This window comes from Anser brachyrhynchus (genome assembly GCF_964034855.1).
Source record: "Anser brachyrhynchus genome assembly, chromosome: 18".
NCBI lineage: Eukaryota > Metazoa > Chordata > Aves > Anseriformes > Anatidae > Anser > Anser brachyrhynchus.
Genome location: NC_137711.1, coordinates 4,833,749 through 4,856,271, shown reverse-complemented (window position 1 = coordinate 4,856,271; position 22,523 = coordinate 4,833,749). Strand labels below are relative to the sequence as shown.

General features: G+C 41.3%; 1 protein-coding gene across 2 annotated transcripts in view; it reads left to right on the top strand.

Moving 5' to 3' along the window:
• Positions 1 to 18,417: 18,417 nt before the first annotated feature.
• DGKE (diacylglycerol kinase epsilon) overlaps positions 18,418 to 22,523 on the top strand; it is a 29,537-nt gene continuing 25,431 nt past the window's right edge. The window contains exons 1-2 of one of the 2 annotated variants that reach the window (XM_080561217.1): positions 18,418 to 18,535; positions 20,167 to 20,272. The gene's annotated coding sequence lies outside the window, so the exon portion shown is untranslated. The remainder of the gene's footprint in view (positions 18,536 to 20,166; positions 20,273 to 22,523) is intronic. The other variant, XM_080561219.1, reaches the window with a different exon arrangement.

The following is a 22,523-nucleotide window of genomic DNA, read 5'->3' as shown; positions in this document are numbered from 1 at the left end:
GGAGGAAAATAAAAATTCGGTTAGTTTTCTGTTGCATTTTAAAATTTTCGAAATAGCTTCATTATCCTGCAGTTCCCCATGGCTGTTCTGCTAGTTGGATGGAAATTAAATTAAACAATTTCCAATGCCTCCAGATTTGCTTTAAATAGCCCTAATGCAGTAATATAGATAACAAAATAAATTCTTCTTTCTTGTAAGAGAAAGACAAGTATTAAAAGGTACATATGCTAAAAAGCAATATATGCCATTCCCCATTAATTTTCCCTTTTTAGACTGCTTTTCTCCTGTTCAGTGACATTAGTACACCCAGCTACCTACGTAAAATGTGCAGAAACTTTGATCTTCTCGCCAGCTCAGATAAATAGTCCAAGATTTTGAACTTATAGTTAATAGCTTTTGGTGCCATCTCAATAATTAGGCAAAGCAAGACGCTTTGTGTACAGATAAGAAGCAATTGCACAAAGTAGCAGCTACAGGGACCACATTTGCAGGAAGAGATTTGTCTGGTTGTGGCATCTATGACAGGCAGTTTAACAGCCAGCTGTCAGGGGAGAGAAACCCCGAGACTCCTCAGAAGATCAGCAATGGGACATTTCCAATGATCTTGCTGACCTCAGATGTCAAACATAATCGGGTTAACACACCAAGCAGTGAGCTCTCTCGAGCTGTCAGCTCGTTCCAAAACTAACTCCCTAAGGGCTCGGTCCCGTAGTTTACTCACCAGTCAGTGGGGCTACTGATAGAGGAAAGGGCTGCAGGAGTGGCCACTTGGAAGTATAAACAGGATGATTTCTCCAAAAAGGCTTCTGTGTGAAACTGTAACGGGTCATTAATTAACTGATAGCTGCAGGCTAAGTTATGATAGCAGGAACAAGAATAAAGGCAGTCATGCCTACAGAGAAGAGGTTTCGCTATGAAAGACACTCATTCATGGCCACTGGTGGCCAGGGATACCAGTGGCCAAAGACTACCAATTTTTCAGCCAGGTTGTACTGTAGATGTGAAGATCGCACTGGTGCTTATGTTGCAGATGTCAAAACAGTAGGGTATTTGAGTAGGAAATCCAGAAATTCCAACTTGCCCTTTAGAGGTATAGTATATGATGAAGTTCTCTACCACCATAAAATGTAGATAATAAGGACCCAATTCACAGATGATCTTTAGAACTATAGTTTATCAACTTTTAATATCATTCTACAATATAAAAGTTTAAGCTTACATTTTAGATGGGAATTGTAAGCATCGCTAAGTCCTGCCTTCCTGTCCAATGTGCTACTCACAGTGCTGTCCAACACTATAAAGATCCATTATTTGTGGAATCAGCATCCCAAATGACTTGAAGATCTGGTGCTATTTCTGTGTATACACTATGTATAAAACTAATCATAAATTTAATCATCCAGGATGGTATTAAGATTGGCAAATAGTCTGTAAGGGGACTGAAATAGTTGTGTTGGTAAACTAAGCTATTGCACATCAGCAGTTCTCAACAGTGTACAACGTCTCCATATACTAGACCTCAAATAACATTTTATAAAAAGGAGACTAGGAAAAGAGCTTTCCAAGAGTTATCAGAGTTACAGTTCTCTATAGCCCAGATGCTACAAAAATACCACTCGCATTTCATGCGTCATTAACTTCTTTTTGTAGATTAATCCATGTTTGCACAGAATGCTTTAAACCTAACGGCACTGATTCCATGTGTTCACTGCATGCCTTGCAGATGAGGGCTAATTGATCCCACTCTATCTGGAGTCCTCTGAGCTCTAGGATATAAGCTGGCCAACGGGTATGCAAATGGTATGTACAAGGCACAGAGGTGTGACTTCTCTCTTGCCTTACTCCGGATAGATCCATTTCTGCAGAGTCACTGTAAATTGCCACCATTCTGATCTGTCTTGACTTCCCTTTTCATTCAAATTGCCTTGAACATATTGACTTCAAGTGCAGTCACACCTGACTAACACTAGGTGGGTAAAAAAACAGAATTGGGTTCAAGTGTAGCTAAACATCTTAAATACATGCTGTGGGCCAGATCTTGAGCTGATGTATTTCAGCAAGGGTGTTATTCTATATCTGCTGAAGACATAGCTTCTGTTTTTTGATTAGCCAGAAAATAGCTTCTAAAAAGCTTGGGAATATAATATGCTGGGAATTCTTCACAGACTGTTTTTGCATTAGAACTGGCTGCTGGCCTACTTACGAAGCTGTCTGACATCAGGTATATCTTTTCTAGGAAGTCTCCATTATCTGATAGTGGTATTATTTTTGTGCCAATGATTGAATTGAACTATTCTGTTCTTATTTCAAAATGAAACTATTCTAATGTAAAAGCCATACATGGATAATATCCTTTAATTCAGGTGGCTAAAGATACTTCCTTCTGTTTTAACCAAATGAACCTAAAATTTGAAACAAGTTCAATATTCAAGCAAACCGATTCCAAAACAGCTCACAACTCACATGAGAGCAAGCCGATCAGGTGGCCGTGTGAGGCAGTGGAAGTAAATACTGATCTCGTTGACACTGGTCTAACTTAGAGTTACATGAGAAAAGTCATAAGAACCACTTCAATCACCTCCAGGTCAAGATCACAACCACCAACTATCTAACAGCAGCATTTGGTTCCAATTGCAAATTAAATCTTACATCTCTATGAGCAAGCACCCTGTCTGGCTTCAGCGTCGACTTCAGGAGCAAGGAGTGTTTGAGGAGGGTTTTTTGTCACTGGCTAGGGTTGAGGAGAGACTGATGAGGTGTTATGCAGAGATACCTCAAAGCAACAGATTTTTGGAAATCCTCAAGCTATCAGGCTGTTCTCAGGGCTGGCACAAGTTAGGCAACCCAGCAGAGGCATGCAAAATCACTAGTCCCTTTTAAAATACATCAGTCTTCATCCACCTAGCAGGCATATTGGAAAATCAGGCTAATGTAGAAAAGCCTCCAAAGTTCTACGAATCTAAAAAAGGTACTTATTAGTGCCTGTAAAATCTGTGTGCGTAGTGCAGGATTTCTTCTTCCATTGAGCAGTAGAACATGCTGTACTGTAGCTTTCATCCCCAAGAAACAGCTAATGATGCTATATTTACAAATAGCTATTAGCAAAAGCTAACTGTCTTTTGCAGTTTTGGTATTCAGCCAGCCTGCCTTTTGGTTCTTATTCTAACAGAACTGATGCTGTCTGTGATGTGTTGCTTTTAAGGATGAGTTAAGGCAGAGAAGGAAACATTTTTGATAATGATGCAAATTTTGTAAATGGTTTGGTTCAGTTTGAAAGAGCTGAGCTTTAGGTTGTTTGGGAACCAGTCCAAATTGGTTTGAGCCACTCACAAAGATTAGTTTACAGGCATTGCTTTCAGTGTTATCTTCTAACCGGACTAATTAACATCATTGAGATAATTTATCAAATATCTGACTTCACCTTGCAGTTAGAGACCATGAAAACAGAAGTTCCCATGGAAACACGTTAAGAATGACTGCAACCCATTAATACAGCTGAAATGGACTTTCAGCTCGATTCTAGGAACATGTAAAAAGGTATTGATAATCCACCCCTGGAAGCTGAACACACTGTGATACATTTATTCAGGAGTTGGAATTTTTTTCCATTTCTCACCTCCTCCCACTAGCCCTACACATGAATAGCATCCTGAGATTCTGATGAGGACTGTAAAAATTGTGCTGGCTTTGAGAGGCAAAATCATTCTGCCCATCTATGATGATAGTAACATTTGCTAAAAACTACTGAAATGGGTGGCATTATGATGTCAGGAGGATCAGAGCCAAAGGTGGTTTTCTGAACGGAGACTCTGCATGAATCTCCCCAGACTGCCCAGCAGTCAAGGAGATTATATTCTCAACTGTTAAAGCTGTTTACACATACCAACCAGCACTGACTGCCTCTTTGTGGCAAGTTGTTTACATGAATTTATTTTGGGAAAATTCCATTAGACGGGACCAAGATTTCTTCATAAATCATTGAATTTAGCTTGTGTACTGATAAAATCTGGTTAGTCATTTATTCTTCTGAGCAGCGCTTAGTTATGAGTGTTCATTATTTGTCAGGAGCAACTTACATGAGTAATATAAAAAATAATGGATCGCCTATGGGTGTTTTCAGTGGTGGATATTTTACTCTGCTGGGAAAAAGTGTATTAGAAAATGACCCTTCTTACCCATTCATCTAATAAAACAAAGGACTCATTAACTGGAGTCACAGACCTAATGTATGCTCTGAATTTTGCTAATTTAGCCAGCAAAAATCTCCCAGTGAGACACTGAAACCACTTTGAAAATGGTCCCGCAGATCTGTTTGCTGAGGTCTGTGTTAGCTGTGTCTTCTGTAGCAGAAGGGATCTGGCTTGAGATATTAGTGCTACTGCACTGCTCGGTTCTTAATCAAAGGAGAATCGATGCTGTTGGACTGCAGCATCCTAATTTCATGCACTAGCAGGGAGTGAGTTTTCACAACGTGCCATTTACCAAACCGTGGGAGGGATATATTTAGAGTTTGAGAACATGAAATTAATTCCTTAGTGTTGAAGAGAAACTTATTCTTACTTTGAACTGCCATATGTGCTCACTTTGCAATTTCAGGTGAGCGTACAAAACTTTCACCTGAGAAAATCTAATACTTTTAAAATTCTGTAATTTATAAATAATCTTTTCTTCTGATTTGTGGCTTTTCTCTGCTAGTATTTATTGCAGTACATTTGTATAGCAATATATTATTGCTATAAGAAGATCCGTCTTAAAACAAACAAAAATAAGCCCAAAAAGCAAAACTAAGATGCCAGTTTAAATACAGAGTTTTGGCATGTTCAGACCCAGGATTTTGGTTGTTTCATTTCAGGCAAATGGACCAAGGTCAGATTCTTTGTCAGTATAACTGGAATAACTTTGTTATAATTAACTGCCTGCATCAGTTTACACTAACATGGAATTTGACACCCTGCCATCAAATGGAAGATGGCTTTTCATCCTCTAAATTCACACAGACATATTAATCCAACACTGAGGTTTGGCATAATCTCTAATTTTATATAGCACATTTCTCCTCCAAGTGCCTCACAAATATCACTCAAATGCAGCCGTGTCTGGTAGGGAAGTTAGAAACATTCCACAATGCACACCAAAGAAGGCAACTCAACGCCTCCTTTTATTAAAAATAACATTAATTCAGAGAACCACGGTTTCAATTGTGTTGGAAATATTCAGTCACTCAGACTAAATGGTATGAAACTCGGTTAATGAGGTGTTTAGTTGCTCCTTCCAGAATCTGTACCTCTGCTTCAGGCAGCCTCTGTGTCTTGGATGATTCCAGATCTTTACCTTGAATTAATAATTTGCACATAGGAGATAATCTTCAGAAGATTTCTTATCGTAATGCCCCATAAAGACAAACTGATTATGCTTTGTGAAAAGGAGGCTGTTCCCACTGAAGTTAGATGATGGCAAACAGCTGGCAGCAAGGAGGAGGAATATTTCTATATAGAAGAAATATTTGAAATATTTGGTGGTGTTGAATTTGTTGTTCCACAAGGTGTTATCTTCACCTTCACCAAGAAGGTTATTGTGTCTGCTTCTATGTCTCTGTCCTAAAAGCAGGAGTCCTCTGAGTAAGGTCTCTGTTTGCGTGCAGATAACTCCCATGAAGATTCAGGCTGTCCTCTCAAGGTAAAGGAAGAAACACAGAAACCTGCCTGGAGACGATAGGAAAGGCTGCGATGCCCCAGGTGGTTCATAAGTTAGTCTGCATTAACTCAGTCAAATAAAGAGTCCTCCCTGCTAAGGGATTTGAAGATTAGTTGGGCAGCCTGGTAGAACTGAAGCCTGTGGATGCTGGTTGCCTGTGCAGGCTGGGGAGAAACGCACGGAGAACAGCCATGGTGCTCCCTGAGCTCCCTTCTTACCCGCTGTGCTGCAGGTGCTGATTGCAGGGCTGCCATTTACCTTGCAGTGGCAGTAGCAAATGTTAGCACGTGGAAGCAAACTGCTACCCCACTGCTGATCTTCAGAAGAACTTCCCTGCATGAACAACAGCTTTATTTTCCAGCCTGGGTTCCTGAAGGACTCTGTCAGCAACCACTCCGTGAGATATGCACAGAAACAGGCTGCCTCTCAGCCAGTTCAGCCCTGAACTATGCCTGTTTGGCCCAGCAGCTTTAAGAGCTCACCAGCCACATCCAAGCATTTGAGCCTCCCTGAAAGAACAGATGCTGCTGAGGCCAAGGACTTGGGTGCGAATTGGGCCCCAAACGAGTACACTTCCTGCTTTGCTTTCACTTAGCACAATGTGGGAAGTTCCTGAGTAGCAGCAAACTTCAGGCCAAGCAGCTACTTAATTTTTTTCTCTCCCTTTATTGATTGTTTGCTTTAAAAAGAAAAAAAAAAAAAAAAAAGGTTGGCAAATCCAGTGATCATGAAAGCCCTGGATGGATCCAGATGTAGTGTGGGTAGGATTTGCGTGAGTGCCTCCACAGAGCTCTGCCAGTGCACTTTTGTCCTGGCCAACTCCTTCTATTCCAAACCTTGGCCTCTCCAATGCAGACACTACCAAGTCAGGAAGAACTGAGACGTATTATTAGGTGGTTTTGAGCTGTGGATTCTTGCCTACAGAAAATGCTTTGCTTGCTTTCTTCCCTGACCAGACGCAGAGTTTATGCTAGGCTTCCAGAGGCAGAAAGCAGAGCAGGACTAAATGTGACTAATACGGAAAGGAAATGGCGAAGAAGGGCCATATTCACACCACTCACCAAAATATGCCCTGTGGTCGTGCCGTGCCGTGGGAGTTCCAGGAGATGATGTGCTTTCTAGAGCATTATGCAATGATGTGGCTCCAGTCTGTCTTGGGAATAGGATTCCCCTTGCTGGCAGAACGTGGAGACCTCTATCTTTATTTAGGCTGCCGCGCTGTGGCTGTCTCCGTGGTGTCCAAGCCCCTGGCTACGGGCAGAACCTGCAGTGTCCTTCTGCTTTGGAGGACAGAGGTGACGGCTGTGGCCTCCCCAGCACAGGGCTGGCAGGACAGGGTGCCCTGGCTGCTCTTCCCCTGACAGTTCACTTCTACACGTGCTGGGCTTGCTCCGTGCAGGGGCTCGGAAGCTGTGAGCAGCAGCGTATCTGTCTGGTGGCCAGGGCACCGCTTCTGCCTGGCTCTGCCAGACTTTCCCTGTGACATTAGGAAAGCTACTAGGCATGCCTGTTTCTCTTCACCTTCTTTGCTTTTACATGATCCTCAGGGTAATTGCGTGTACTGGAGAGGGCTACCGTGTTGTAAATGATGAGGCATTAAAGATCCTGTCCCTCGTGGTGGGAAATCTCCTATTGAAATGAGTAAATGCAGAAACCGGGAAGGCTTTGATGTTTTACCCAATAGACAGCAACTTTTAACTGATCAAAATTACAAGATAAGGGAAAACTCTAGCTTCCTAAAACAACCAAAGTAAAGATAAGTGATTAGAGGAAAGCTATCTATCACATGAAATACAGAACTCACTGAAAACAGATTCCCCTATGGCTAACGGCACGGGCTATAAAATAGATTTTTTTTTCCCTTCACAAATCATTTAAACATAAGTAAGAAATCAGTAGCTCCCTCTTCAGAAGTACCCCAAGGAATAAAAATGCAGTGAATCATGGGTACTTTATTACTAGTCTGTGTGTCTATCTGATGGCAAGCATCAATGGTTTCCCTTACACAGGGTGCCCAGGGGGATAGAAGAATGCAGGGAATAGCTTACTAGTTTCTGTGTCTCTCTAGTGGCAGAAATCCATGTTTTCTTACAGAAGACACTGCGGTACTGCATGGGCAGCATTTCAGTGTGTGTGCCTAGCTTTCTGGTGGCAAATCGTGAAGTGGGATTGAAATGTTCCCACTCCTCAAGTGCCTGCTTTGCCAGCTGGGCACGGCTCATGGGCTCAGGCCCTTGCAGAAGAGGCAGAAGGTTTGTCCTGCAGGTTGGTAAGAGGAGCCAAGGACAAGCACTAAAAGACAGAATGTGTGTGTGTGTGTGGGAGGGGGGATATCCAGTGTGTGTTAATAGAACTAGATACTGAAATAGGAGTCTATTCTGCCATGTGGGGGAGGAACAGGCAGAAGGGATCTTCCCAGGTAGCGGCTGACGCTGCTTAGGCTGGAAGTACAGCGAGGCACGAAGGCACGCGACGTTGTACACCTCACGGGGCGTCCCAGGAAGCTGCTTCTGTGTGAGTCTTGACACCAAGGAAGGTCGCGGGCTTGGCTCCCCGTGTAGCCTGAAGTTCACAAACCAGAATGGGGTCTGGGGGGACCCAGAGCCAGTCCCAGAGGGAGAAACTTTCTATCCATATCACTGAGTGATCTCTGTGGCAGTGCTGATCTGTTTGTCCGTGTACTCTTTGGAGAGGGGCTGTCTACCAGGCTGTGAGCGTGATCCAGACGTGTCTCCACGGAGCCCAGAACATCCACTGGCACTTTAACATGTCCCAGAGGAAGCCAGCCAGGCTACATCTCTACTGGAGACTACGGGAAGAGTGAAGATACCTAGCTAGCTGTAAACGAGCTGGTGGGGACAGAGAGCAGTCCAGCTGAACTCAGGATGGTCTGATTTACACTAGTAACAACCGGATAAATTGGCCTAATTAATTTGCACTACGGCCTCATGTCAGTATGTGGGCTAGGTGGTTTTAAGATCGCTCTCACGTCTGCTTTACATTGCAGCGTGACACAGACATATGCCAAGTCTTGATTTAAAGAGTGTAACGGGAATCTTGTTCATCCCTAGATAAGATATCACAGTGATTAATTGCCCTCATTGTTAAAATTGTGCATGTTATTTATTAGTATAGATACAGTCTTTAATGTTGGTGTTCTGATTTTAAAGGGAAAGGGTTTCTAAAGACCATGGCCAGTGACCTTAAACATCTTGGCTGCTTCTAGAGATTGCCTTCTTCTGATAATAACAGCACTCCAAGATCTAAGCAGGAATAGCCATTTGCTCCATAGCTTGGTTCACACTTCTCTTCATCATTTCCATATAGAAAAAACATGATTTAAAAAACAAGCCATAAAAAATTTTGTTTCTCTAGTGATTTATTTTATTTTCATGGTGTCTGGAGACATGATGTACTCCCATACTCGCAGAGTGGTTATTAGCATTTTGCCTGGCTGTTTCTTGTGGAAAATCATAAAAATATTTGGTGAGCAAAGGAGAGAAGCTAAGTGCTTTGGTGGTCTGATCAGGGAGGGTATTTTGAAAGACTGCATGTTTTGTTTTGAATGAAGTGACTAGCTGTATCTTTTATTGATGGCAGAGACGCACTGAATTGCAGCAGCGTTCTGTATTTTTCTTTTAAATCATTCTTTTCATTTAGACTGAATGTTTTGCATGAAACTCCAAACTGGTATGTTTTCAGTTTAAACTACTTCTGGTGTTTTGGCGAAGGTAAACAAGCGACCTGACAAGGCAACCCTTGGAGCAGGCTGGTAGCCAAGACCAGCTGAAATTTAATAAGACAGTTAGAGGGTGAATAATTTCTACTGTCGCAGAAGTTTGGGAGACATGGATAGTGGGTCTGAGTCAAAGGAGTGGAAATCAGCCTCAGCAGGCTTTGGACCAGGTAAGAGAAGGACTGGTCAGCCAAGAGAGGACAGCTTCAGAGAGAAAACTTGTTAATGCTTTAGAAGTAATTGCCTGGGGGGAAAAAAAGGCTGTAGTCAAACTGTACCAGAAATATCCCTTTCCAAATGTCATAAGAAGCATTCAGCTTATAGGGAATTAGAGATACCTCTTCAGCGAAAACGTGCTTCCTTGATTCAGTTTTAACAAGTATGTCCTCCTAGAAAACCAATTTGACTGGATTTGCAGTGCTTTTGATCTGTACTATTATTGAAAGAAAAACAATTCAGAACTTTAATAAATATATTGTAATCGATAAATGTGAAAGAACAAACCTAAAAACTACCACTGAAATTACATTAATAGAAGACAAACTGAGGCTTAAAATATTCGGTTGCTCAAAATCAAATGAACACCTACAAGATTAAAAGCAGAACTCATAGCAGACTATCAGAAAAGCTAAAGCATTTCATTAAAATTGGAGATAAACCATACAAATCCTAAATAAAAATGGAAGAAAATGGCAAAAAATAATGTTCTCTATAAACACTCTGAGACATGGCTACTTTCACAGTGGCAGATGGAAAGTTTTTAAAGGTGGCAGTTTTATAAATAGTCCTAAGTCTCTTGCAGACCAGGCATGGAATTACTTCTATTACCCGCATTGGTACTGGTGTCATTACTACAGTGACCTAAAATAGCATTATGCTGTTTCTTGGAGACCCTGTAGGAGTCCTTGGATCTCAACACATCCTGATTTATTCTGCTTTTATGATTTCTGCAAAAATATTGTCTAAATTGTAACTGGGTGGCTGGAGAGCTCAGCTGCCAGCCACCCAGGGAACAGAGCAGTTGTTAACTGAGAGTGAAGTAAGCACTTTGCAAAAGCATCAGCAATGTCATCCGTAGGGGAACCATTACCATCGCTCCAGGGCCAGACAGCATACTGTAATGACACTGGGGAAGAAGTGGTCGGGCTCATAATTCTCCAAGAAGCTTCCATAAATATTTAGGTGCCTGGTCTTTTTGCCGCGTCTGGAAGTGTAAGAACATTTCCAGATGACCAGCAGAGAGGGGTTTAAATCCTAAAAGTTTGGACTCAGCATTTCACCCATCCTCAGTCTGAGAGATGCCTCTGATTGGGGAATATTTTGTCTTCCTTCGGCAAAATGAATGGCCACCAGTTAAATGGGTACAGGAAGGGTTGGCGCGTTGCTTTCTCATTGGAAATGGCACACAAAGGTATAATGTTGGAGCAGCTAAGTGAATCCCCCATCTGTATACTGGAAAGCATTAAAATGACTTCTTATGCTAATTCTCTTAGCCGAACAGGCAGCAGCTTGGCAGCAAGTTAATGCATTGGCTTGCACAGGCAGCACCAAGACCTGTCACAGCAGCAGGAGCAATGTTTTGTGAATGAATCAGCATGGTGCAAATCAGGAGTACACAAATGGGCAGATGGTCCACAAATGTCCCTTACAGCAAGTTAAGTCGTTTTTTTTCCTTCTGAATGATCCAAATAGGTGCAGATGTAAATGGATTTGTTTATTTGTTTGTTTGTTTATTTTATTTTGGTAACTGTGATTTCACAATAGCTCATGCTATCACAAGCCAGAATTTCAACTGGGGAGAATGATAGTGGCAGACTGGATAGTATACTGGCCCCACGTCTTTATGCATGGGTTTGAAATTAACACTTGCCTCGTTATAGATCTATAAGCAACACTGGGTTATGAAGAACCATTTATCAGATGCATATTTACTGGAAAGGCAATGAATGCCTTAAATACCAGCATTAACCCTTCTGTACTTACCCTTGCCCGGTGCTGACTACATTCTGCATTCCCAGGTCCTCCCATCAGCTCCAAAATCTCGGGGTTGAGTTCTGGGTGAACAGCTAATGTCGCTTCTCCAAGCTTTGCCTTCAAAATAAGTTCTGTTTGCTCTGGACATTACAAATAAGCACTGCTTTGAACCAATTATTTTTATATCTATTTTGAAGAGCAGTGAATTAGTTAACCCTGGTGGTATGTACAAGAGCCGTTTAACCCGAGGCTTTGATCTAGCCCAGCATCAGAATGAACATATGAATGTAGCTGTTCTTCCCATAGACCTTTCCTTACAGGCTGTCAGCTGATTCAGGGAAGCATTGGTGCACCATTTCAAAACTCTTTCCACAAACTGATTTGCAGGGGGTTGCATAGGGAAGCTGAGATTCCAGGTTGGAAGCTCAGACCTTCATGTGTCTGCCAGTTCCAGCCCAGAAAGAAGGCAACTTGGGTAAAGCAGAAAATTTGCAACACAGTCAATATTCTGTCTGTGTTCTCTATTAGTCGATATTCTGCATCAATCCCCTTTTGCTACAGTCCATGCTTCCTGTCTCTAATGTATATGCATACACACATACACACATGTGTTTTGATTTGCTACTTCATTTAACTCCTCTGTGCTAAGAAAAATACTAATATTTATTTCAGAACACCGTAAAGCTTCTTTTTTTCTGCAATGTCTGCCCTCTGATTCCAGGAGAACACTGTCATGTGAAAGAACCTATTCAAAATCCATTGCATTCCCGTCCTTTTAATTTATGCAGTCAGACTTACACAGTAACTTCACATATCAGTTCTTGTCTGCTCTTGAGTTCATTTGCTTTCATAGCAGATGGAGCTGCTGAAGTGGCTGCATACATACCAGCCTTCTTACACTGGAATGATATCGTCCCTAGGTGGGTTTCCTTGTAATTGCCACAGATCCTTCCACAAATCCTGGCAGAGCATGGAGCACATCACAAATTTAGCAAATGTGAGCCTATCAGGTGATAAAAGCCTGCTTGTGCTGCTCTTACTTGGTAGGAGTAATAGCTGATTCTTCACATGCCCCAAATGAAATTAAGGGGGCTACTCAAAGAGGTTGCGGTTACACGGTCACTTTAATCTGGCATAAATCTGGCTGCTGCTGAAAGGGGTGGTTCCAGTCCTCTCTCCCCTCTTCCTCTGCACCCAGTCACTTTTCTCACCCACTCTTGTCTGGCACCAGTGTTTATGTGGCTGTGCAGCAAGCTGCACCACAGAACTGATCCAGCTGAATATCAACCCAATTAAAAAAAAAAAAAAAGCATAATTAGTTTTTTAGGGTAGTACAGCCACATAAATGCTTGTGCTGGCGTAAGAAAGCACAGAAATGAGTGTCTGGGGGAAGACAGAGTGGAAGAACCGCTTTTTCAGTAGCAGCCCAAAGGGCCATTGAAGGATAGCCTCATTAGACTAGCAGCATCCAAGCCACACAGATGAAACTATCTAGGCTAGGCTGTGAACTTCTCACATTCCTGGGTAACTCCTCTGCTCCTTTTTCTGAAGCACCTTTCCATTTCTCAGCAGCCACTGAGCACTTACAGTTTTCAGCCATGCTTTGTCCTGGGAATCCTCTGTCCATCTCTTCATCAGTAACAGAGTTATCTGTGTTGCCTTCTTTTTCAGTTTGCAATTTCTACAATTCCCCAGCAGTACTACTCCCAGTGTGTCAAATTAATTCAAATTCCTTGTTTGTTCTCATTTTTTCCTCTTTACCACAATGTGCATGCCATCCTTAACTTTCCAGAGACCAGTCAACCAAAGAAAAACAAGGTATTTTTTTCCAAATTATCTAAACAATGAGCACTTCAGTTCTGTGACACGGCCCGAAGATCATTTCCCAGTTTAGTGAAATATTGTCCTAGTTTTATTGGACTGACTTAGGGGCAACGCAGCGTACGGTTGAGTTATCCCAACAGCAAAGCAGTGCTTCAGTTGTGGCTCCTGGGTTTGCTCCTTTCCAAAAGAAGCAATCCGTGTTCGCATTGTGCTTGGCTCCGACTGCGTTCCCCTCCTTGCCGCCTGGCTGCCTCGGTACACGAGGGGTGCCAAGCCAAAATTCCTCAGCTCCCCTTCCCAGCCCACCCGTCTGTGTGGGAACAGGGAGGGCCACTGCTGGGACCTGCCGCGCCGGCGGCCAAGGTGAGAGAAGAAAGGGAAAACTCCCACTCCTAAACTCTGCCACGAGAGAAATGTTCTCATAGCCAGTGCTCAGGCTGGGCAGGTTCAAGCTCATGACAATAATCCCTTTTGTAGCATCTGTGACTTCTTTAATATTATGTGTCTGTAAAAAAAAAAAAAATGTACTTGTTTGTGCACATTAGCACAAGACTTGGGACCAGCAATGTGCTGACAAAGAGGAACATCGAACCCAGTATCAGAACAAAATGAGGACTCATCCTGGAAAGACATCTATCTGCCAGGCCAGTGTTTTGCACCTTTTTTTTTGTGTTTGTTTCAGTTTTATCACTGAGCTGATGACAACTATTGCTGCTTCAATGCACCTTTCTGAATCCATTTGTCTGGTGCAAAACAGCTTAACAAACTCCCCAGATTTCAGCCTCCTCTGAGTCATGGGTTCCAAGGAACCTAAAATCTCATTAAGAAAAACAATCTTTAGGGGGTAAACAAGGTATTCATGAGGTAGAATTTTGGACTAAAGGTATTACATTGACCTGTCTTAAGGTCCAGTATCACTTTTAATACCTGCGGTTGTGAGCTAGCGCCAGTTGTTTCTAGGACAGCCTTATGTGCCTGCTTTCAGATGCCAGCAGCTTCCACTGCCTGAAACAAAGAAACATTTCTCAAAACACCACAGAATGAAACCTGGCCAGATTGAAATCCCTCTACCATTGCATCAATTGTAATAGGTAAGAGTCTGTGACACTTGCTGACATTAGTATCCCTGTGTTCCACAAACCAGCCCATTTGGTAACTGTAGCAGGATTTGGGTATAAACTATTACACAGATAGGTCATATTTTTTCCCCTGCCATAACGGAGACTAGCAGCCATTGATATCCATGACATCAGTTTATCCAGGTTTATAACAAATGAGTCTAGCAATTCAAGCAAAAGTCCGTTGGAGGAAAAAAATCATCATGAAATGAGGTTTTATTTTCAGATGCAACCTCTGAAATCAATTCGGTAGGACTTGTCATAGGGAGTAGTATCATTTTACTAAAGTCTGGTCTTGTGGGAGGTGCTTGCACTATTAGGATAAAACTTAAGGTGACAAAAGGTGATAGGCTTGTAGCTTTATTGTAACCATTGTGTGAGATAAATCATACATATAATTTAACAAAAGGTTTTAAGAAACAAAGTGGAGGTCCCTTCAGAGAATTGTCTTTGTGGTTATAATCAAAATATGGGGGAAAGACACTTAGTTTCTTTTTTATTTACAAAATTTTAGAAAAACTGTGATGTTTCTTTCCTTTTTTTTTTTTTTTTCCTTTTCTTTTTTTGGTAGCCTGAAATGATTTTGTATTCTCTGAACGGCTCTGGTCTGTAATATTCCCTCCTTTCTCTCAGAGCTAATTTCCATTTCTTTGTCTCAAAAAATGATTGTATTTGTATCATCTCTAGACAGGTCACAGGAGGTACATTGAGGGCACACTGGATACGTTACACATCTGGTTTATATCCTCCTCCACTGAGCCACATCACATCCCACAATGCTCTATTTCTGTATTGTTGCCGTATATCAAAACACAAAGAAAGATGCACAGACAGTGGAGCTAATGGACACAGCTACATAAGACAATTAAAAAATCAGTTAATTTAGAATAGCCACTTTCCTTGTAAGCACAGTTCCCAATCCAAATCCCAATCCCAAAGTAGAAGCAATATCAAACTGAAGAACCATCCAACACAATGTAAACTCCTACACTATGCAAAAAAAGGCCAACAAACTCAGTGTTCTGGGTCTTCTTTACATCAGCCTGTTGGTATTTGTATATAACTGTGAGAGTCTTATTTTAGCAACAGAGAAAACAAATGTACATTTAAACAAAATTTCCGGTGATCTCTCATTTGGTATGATATGGACTAAAAGGGAGATTGCTATGCTAGCTATTTTTTGTAGATCTCTTCGCAGTGGTCCATGGACCATAATTCAGGGGCTTCCAGAGGGAATAATGTGTGCCCTGTAGATGACCAAAGGACGAGTGCAATGGAAAGACAGGTCCTCGGTGCCTTCAGACTGGCATCCACTGCCTCTTCTCTGCCAATTCATCTGCTTTCCTCTTGTGAGACAGGACAACAGCTCTGGAGGAGATTCAGAAGGAGGCACTGCTAGTGTGGGCCAAGAGATCCTCGGCACAGGAGGAGGAAGATGAGGGTATGGACTTCATGCTGCCTTAGGCTTCCCCGTCTGGCACAGTCTCACCATGAAAGTCTTTTGTCCCATAAGCAGGTTTGGTTTGGCCTGTTACGGCAGTGGAAACCTTCTTTGGGTTCATTTGTCAGTTTGAACCAGTCTTTACTCGGATCTGCCCAATGTGTCGGAGCAGTGCAGTGACACAAGGCAGGCAGGCTTACAGCCGCTTGCAGGCCCGATGCCTTGACGCGAGGTGGTTGTGAGGCAGGCAGGCGATGCTGGCGGGCTGACCCCCTGCCTGACAGGCTGTGGCCGACTGACGGACAGACGAACAGACGGCTGTGCTGGGCAGCCCCAGTGTAAGGGGCCGTTAGTGGTCTTTGTGTCAGACCTGGGCCCTGTCACAGGGGCAGCTTTTTGTGTCCGTCTTCCCATCCATTCATCCACCCCCCCCAAAATATACATGCACACTTGCACGTACACACACCCAGTTTCACTGTGATTTGTTCCCGGATTGAATTAAGCCAAAAGAACAAAGAGAAAAGCTGAGAGACTGTTTCCACACAGACCATAGGCAGGGACTCTGTCCTCTCAGAAACCAGCCCTCTGTTTGTCCCTGCTTGCCTCACCTGATTCAATCAAAGCACAACGAAAGGTCTTCTGTTTCCAGCCCTAACTCCCTCCTATCCCACCCGCTCAGCTTTCTTCCACATGGATTCTTTCCACTTTGCCCCATGTTCTCCAAAATGCCAGAAAGTGCGATTCCTTTTTTTCTCCCCTTGAGTAGGCATTAAAGCTGGAAGCAAAGCCACTTCTGTCTCATCAGAGAGGGAGAGAATAACTGTTCAAACATGTTTTTGAAACAGGCACACATTTTGAAGTGCACATCAAACTTTATGACACTTCTTTTAGAATTGTGGATTCTATTCTCCTTACATAAATTTTGGCGAAGCAATTTTCTATGTCCGCATACATGCAGACTGCCCTCTTCCTGGGTTTGGGGAGGCTAGGTCTCCATTCATTGAGTGGCACATGGTTTCTTAATGTGAGCTTGCATTTTTGGATGCTTGCATCTTCAATTTTAGCTGAAGGTTCTTTTGAAAATGTAACTCTAAATAAGAAACTAGAGTTTATGGAGCTTTTCAGTTAAATGCAAACACTTAGTGCTAATTTGAGCAAAACGAAGTTACTTTATTTACCAATATGTGCAGATCATGCAGTTCATTATTCCACCCTAAAAATTTTAGGACAGTTGAAGTGATGTATTTATAGTTCCTAAGTACCCCAGACTAATAACAATCAATTTGAGCAGTGGCATGCATTGTTTGTGTGATAGCAAAGGAGATCAGAAGGAGAGGTATGTAGGCAGTAAAATCTGGTCATGAGGCAAATGAAGTGAACAATGTCGGAATGCCGATGTTATGGTAAATGCTGATCTTGATTTTCAGTAACTACTACAATTGTTTGCAACATCTAATCAGCACTGTGACAACGTGGGTGAATACAACCAACCACTGCAATCTACAGTTAGTAAGTTTGCCTACATAATATGTAGCCTCATTATACAGGGAGATGTTTGTACACTGCTTGCTGTAGTGGGACTTGAGTTTTAGCAGGGAACATTAGGCACTTCTGAAAATGAATTACAAAAATAAAAGGAAATTACCAGAAATGGCATAAGCTGATAAATACCTAGAATCTTTTGTAGTCCTTTTCCACTGATAATGCTTTGTAACCATCTCTTACGAGTCTGAGGTAGCAGAAGAGCAAAGGTGAAAATAAATGAAAGACATGTGCGGGCTTAAATTGGAGCAATAGTTAAGGAAAAAGTGACCTTGCTGTCATTTCATATATTTTTTTGTCTTATTTAATTCAAAGAGTCATGTTTTAAAAAAGCACGTTTTGGTACTTCTGTTGTCTCTGTGCTTCTCTGTCTGTGCTAGTGATTTACTGTGTGTAACACAGGGCTGTAACCTGTTTCTCTCTGCTTAGGCGAGTCGTTCTGGGCACATGTGTGTCCTGCTGCTGAAAGACTGGAGCCACAGGTGCTGTTCACCTCAGGCCTGCTCTTGAGAGGGTGTGGTTTCAACAGCAAAGCACATGGAGCAGAATTAAAAGCCTGGGAACAAATTAACTAGGTGGCTTGAACATTTGTAATCCCTGGTAAATAGGAAATAGATGAGCATCTGAAATGATGGAAGCAGCCTCCTCCTGTCCCTTGGCAACCATGAATTTCAGACCATGCAGGATGATGGTTCCTTTCCAAAGCAGAACTGAAGGTGTGTCAGCAGTCTGGGTGCATAAATAATGCTGCAGCCATTAGTAAGCCCGGTCACTGTGTTGTCTGTGCTAGAACCCTGCCTCCTGGGGATGGATCCTAGCCAAAGTTAAAGCAACGTCCTCTGCTGAAATCTACTGTCAAGCTATTTTCATTGAGGGAAACCCCTGCTTCTTTTTTGGATGGGATGAAATACTGTGAGTACCGTTGGTGTAGATCACCTCAAGGTGCAGCTGGAATGATTACTACACAGGCTGGCTTGTGGCAGAGCTAAATGAGATAACCACAGTATACACCCTTAGACGTATTAGTAGCATTGGGTAAGAACACTTAAGTCTCCGTTTACAGGTTAACCACAACTACAGAATTTAGCAGGTGGAAGAGGCTGTGCAGCTGATGAAGAACTCTTACCTGCGCTGAAGTATTCCCAGTTCAATAAAGCTGGCATGGAAAGAGAAATGAGACAGTCTAATTCACTCTAAAAGTTTGAGGTGAGAAAAAGATGTTTTTGACTCCAAAGGCTGTCATAAGCTATTGCATCTATGAACTATTCTTTACTCAGGTGGAAAGCTATATCTGGTGCAATCACACATAATGAGTTCTGTAGGCATCCACCAAAAAATAAATAAATTGTCTTACTATCAGCTGAAGGGATTTTGGTCTTTGACTGTTTTTGTGACTGTTCACTTTGCTGAAAGTCATTGCATTGAAGTGCCTTTTTAGAAATGCTTTTAGTCCCAAAGCCATATTAATATTTAAAATGTTTTTTCTCCAGCAGTGCAACAGCTGTGCAATGTGAAATAGAAAACGTTTTTTCTCACTTTCCCTGGGCATCTCTAAAGCATCAAATGGTAAATAGAGAGAAGGAGGGAGAAAAAGTAAAAATGAAAGATTTTGTTTCTGCTATGGCTCTTATCTAAAACACCAAATATTAACCCTCTGCCAAATCCCCTTCAGAGCTGTAGATTTGATGTTAGCAAAACTTTGTGTTTCACCGAAATGCATCCAAATACTCAGGACTTGAAAATGAATAACTCTGGGCAGAAAAGGTTCTTGAAAAAAGTAATTTCTGCATCTGGAATGCTGACATGCAATTCAGATCCATCCACTGTTAAAACATAAGCTTAATTTCTGTAACTTAGACTACATAAAAATATCTGTAAACGTAAGTATACATAAATAAGCATAGATATAAATAATCTTCATTTATTTCTTTGTTTTGCTTTTGCTTTTATATGAAGTTTGTTGCAGATTTGTTGCCTGTGAGACTGAAATTGTGGTTTTTACAACTGAAAAATTAATAAATGTATATGCATGGTCAGCAAAGCTGAATGCAGCAATCTATGGACCACCATGTTGTCCCATGCTACCTCTTGCCCCCAGACTTCAGCCTGGCCCTCCTTAGAAATGGCCATAAATATCAGAATTGGAAACAGGGTATGTCACTTGTCTTGGAACAACTCCCTCCCTTTTAAAAAAAAAAAAAAAAAGTACTGTGGTTTCATGTTGAGCCTACACTGTGCTGGATTGCCTATTTGCTAGAATAAGGGTAGTTATATCAGCTCAAAGTTCATTGAACCTTTTCTCTTTTTACTGTTTTTCATTTTAGTACACATATTTACCCCCAGTCCTGAAAAAGGATTAAAATGCCAGGAAGGAGACAGATCACTCAGCATTTCTAATCACATACCAGAAATCTCAAGATGCATAGTTCTCACAAGATTTTCTACTCGTTGTAGACCTTAAAAGGCTCAGATAACCTTCTGAAGTCCACTCTGATCTCTGTAGTCATTAAAAAATAAGTTGTTGGGTTGTTTTTTGGTTTGTTTTTTTTTTTTTTTTTTACTGAGAATCTAAGCGAGATTCCTACTGCAGTGGTCACATTCAATCAATCCAGTTTCCCTCCACAGTTTCAGAGGTTATTTTTATATTCATTTATCAAGACAGAGAAAAAGAAGCCTTCATTCAAAACCAGATTCTAACATTCAAAACAAAGCTCTAACTACTGGGAAAAAAGAAAAAAAGCCCAAAGTACTGCAGGGAAACATTTCCATACACATTATTTCATTTCAAATTGTCATGTGCATTTGCTTTGTCTCATTCTTTCATGTTCACTTTTCAGAAATACTCCAGAGAAGTAGCACTGCCATCGTAGGTAGAAGAGTATACTCACCTGTTTGGCCTCCGTGAGAAGTGGGGAAGTACTGTATCATCTAAACTACGAAAAGGTAATTTTAATTTTGCATTTTTCATTACCTTCACCACTGTGAAAGTGGACTTCAAATAAACTAAGTTATTGACTTGATTTCAGCGACCGTTCTGGAAATACCAGTCTTAGTAATTAAGTACTTCTAGGGCATGTTCTTCTGCACGGTAAGGTAGTCTTCTAGAAATAACCAGTTAGTTGAACTGTCAAATTGCTTAGTGGCAATATTATAGCTACTTCATATAATACTTATCAGGCTTTGATTAAGTCTTTTAGTCTTGGCCTTGCTGAAGTTGATGCTTTTAAAATCACAGCCTTTGTCTCTTTTTGCTGGGTTGTTGCATATTTAAATTAAAGTTGATATTATTTATCTACCTTTTTAAAGAGGGGTACTACATTTCAAGCCCTGGGCATAGACTGGTTTTCCAGTACTGGTTTGTACAGAACCTAACACATAGTCCCCTAAGCTACTAAAGATAATAAAGGTAGTAAGATAATGTCGTGCCACAAAGGGTGATGCTTTCGCTATATAGTTTGTCTGCAGCTTACAGTTTGGGGTTACTGAAAATAGATCAAAAGAGAGTCATTGTGAGAGTGAAGAACAACTGCAGACACACAACATCCATTCCTAGTATCTGTATTTTAATGACAGACAGTAGAAAGTCACAAGCCTCTACAATGTGCGCTGTAAAAACTTCCAAATGTTTCTTTCTATGACATAATGGGGTGCTCCCATATAACAAGGCAGACACTATGGTAACATCCATTTTCACTACAATCTTGGATCCAAAGGGGAAAAAAATTGAGCATTTGCTAAAGGTCTTTTTTTTTTTCCTGTGACTTTTAATCTCAATCATCTGAGCTGAACGTTTTAGAAAAGGAGTAAAAAATCAAGAGGGGAGAAGGAGGGATGCAGAATATTTCGAGTCAAATGGCCGTTGAGGGCTGTGGTGCAGTTTTGTGCAGAAACAGTGGCATCTAGTGGACAGTTTTTCACACGAAAAGAGACAATGTTATCAGGCACTGAATATAAAGCAAGTCAGGCAGTGATGAAAGCTAACGCTATCTTTATCTTTTTCATAGGTGAAAGATTTTCCTAAGTCTGTTGTAACATTTTTCTGTAAAAGCATTTGGAAATCAACTATTCTGCCAATTTTCCCATCCTCAGCATACAACTTGCAGAACACTTGTTCTTCTTTTTTTTTTTCATTATATTAAACCCTCTCATGGCATTCAGATGTAAATTCTCATGACTTAGTGTTATACAGATTATCAAAAATCTTCATCCAGCAGAAAAGCTAATGGCTTGCATGCATGTGAAGAAGTCTATCATTTTCCCCGTGATTTCAGACATGAATAAATGCAAACTTTCAGCTAGTCCTTGAATACACTTATTTAGCTCATCTTTAGATGATTTCAAGTGCAGCATGGCCTTGAGGGAAAGACCTGGATAAAGGAAGAGAATAAAAACACAATGGAGCAGCCACACTGAAGGACTTTGGAAAAAGTTTAATTATATAATTTCTGTAGATAAAACTAAGTATAATGTTTATGCAGTGTTAACCTTTTATGCTAATTGATGTATGAGTTATTGTACTGTCAAAAAATGTCTAATGCAGTCGTAATCTTGCCGTCTGTCTCTTTAGACTGCGCTATTTGCCTGTGCTGAGCAAGCTTCCAAAGATCAGCTGTGCTGTAACACCTTTCTTCTTCTTTGGCTGTCTCTCATGTAGGTTGAAGGAGTGTTTCTCTGTTAACTTGTAGGGCCTAAATTAGTTGGTATGAATGGAGAACTTGGCTTCTTAAATCCGGCAGAATAGTTGGATGTCTTAAAATTAAATATCTTAAGTTCTTCATCCGCTTATTCTCTCTGTTTCAAACTTTCTTATATAGTGTCCTTTCTTATATAGCTGTTCTTGTTTTGACGGACCAAGAGTTACTTCAATGATCTGTTCCACCACAGAACAGAAGTGCAGCTACCTGTAAGAGAGCGTTTACTTCTGTAAAGTGTAAATGCTAGAATTTTAGAAACACTTGTAATGGTTTTGATTTGAATCTGAGTGCAAATGTGAGTTGGCTCTTTAGCCTATTGGCCAGATGAATCAGCCTGAGGCAAATGTGAGGTAAATAATACAAACAACGTACCTTTTTTTTTTTCCCTTACAAAGTGGGAGAGAGCACAGAACAGGGAGGGGTCTGTAAGCACATCATCTGTGTTCCTAGTTTTCTCCTTGTAAGTTAGACATAATATTACTTAGCCTTTCTGTGGAGAT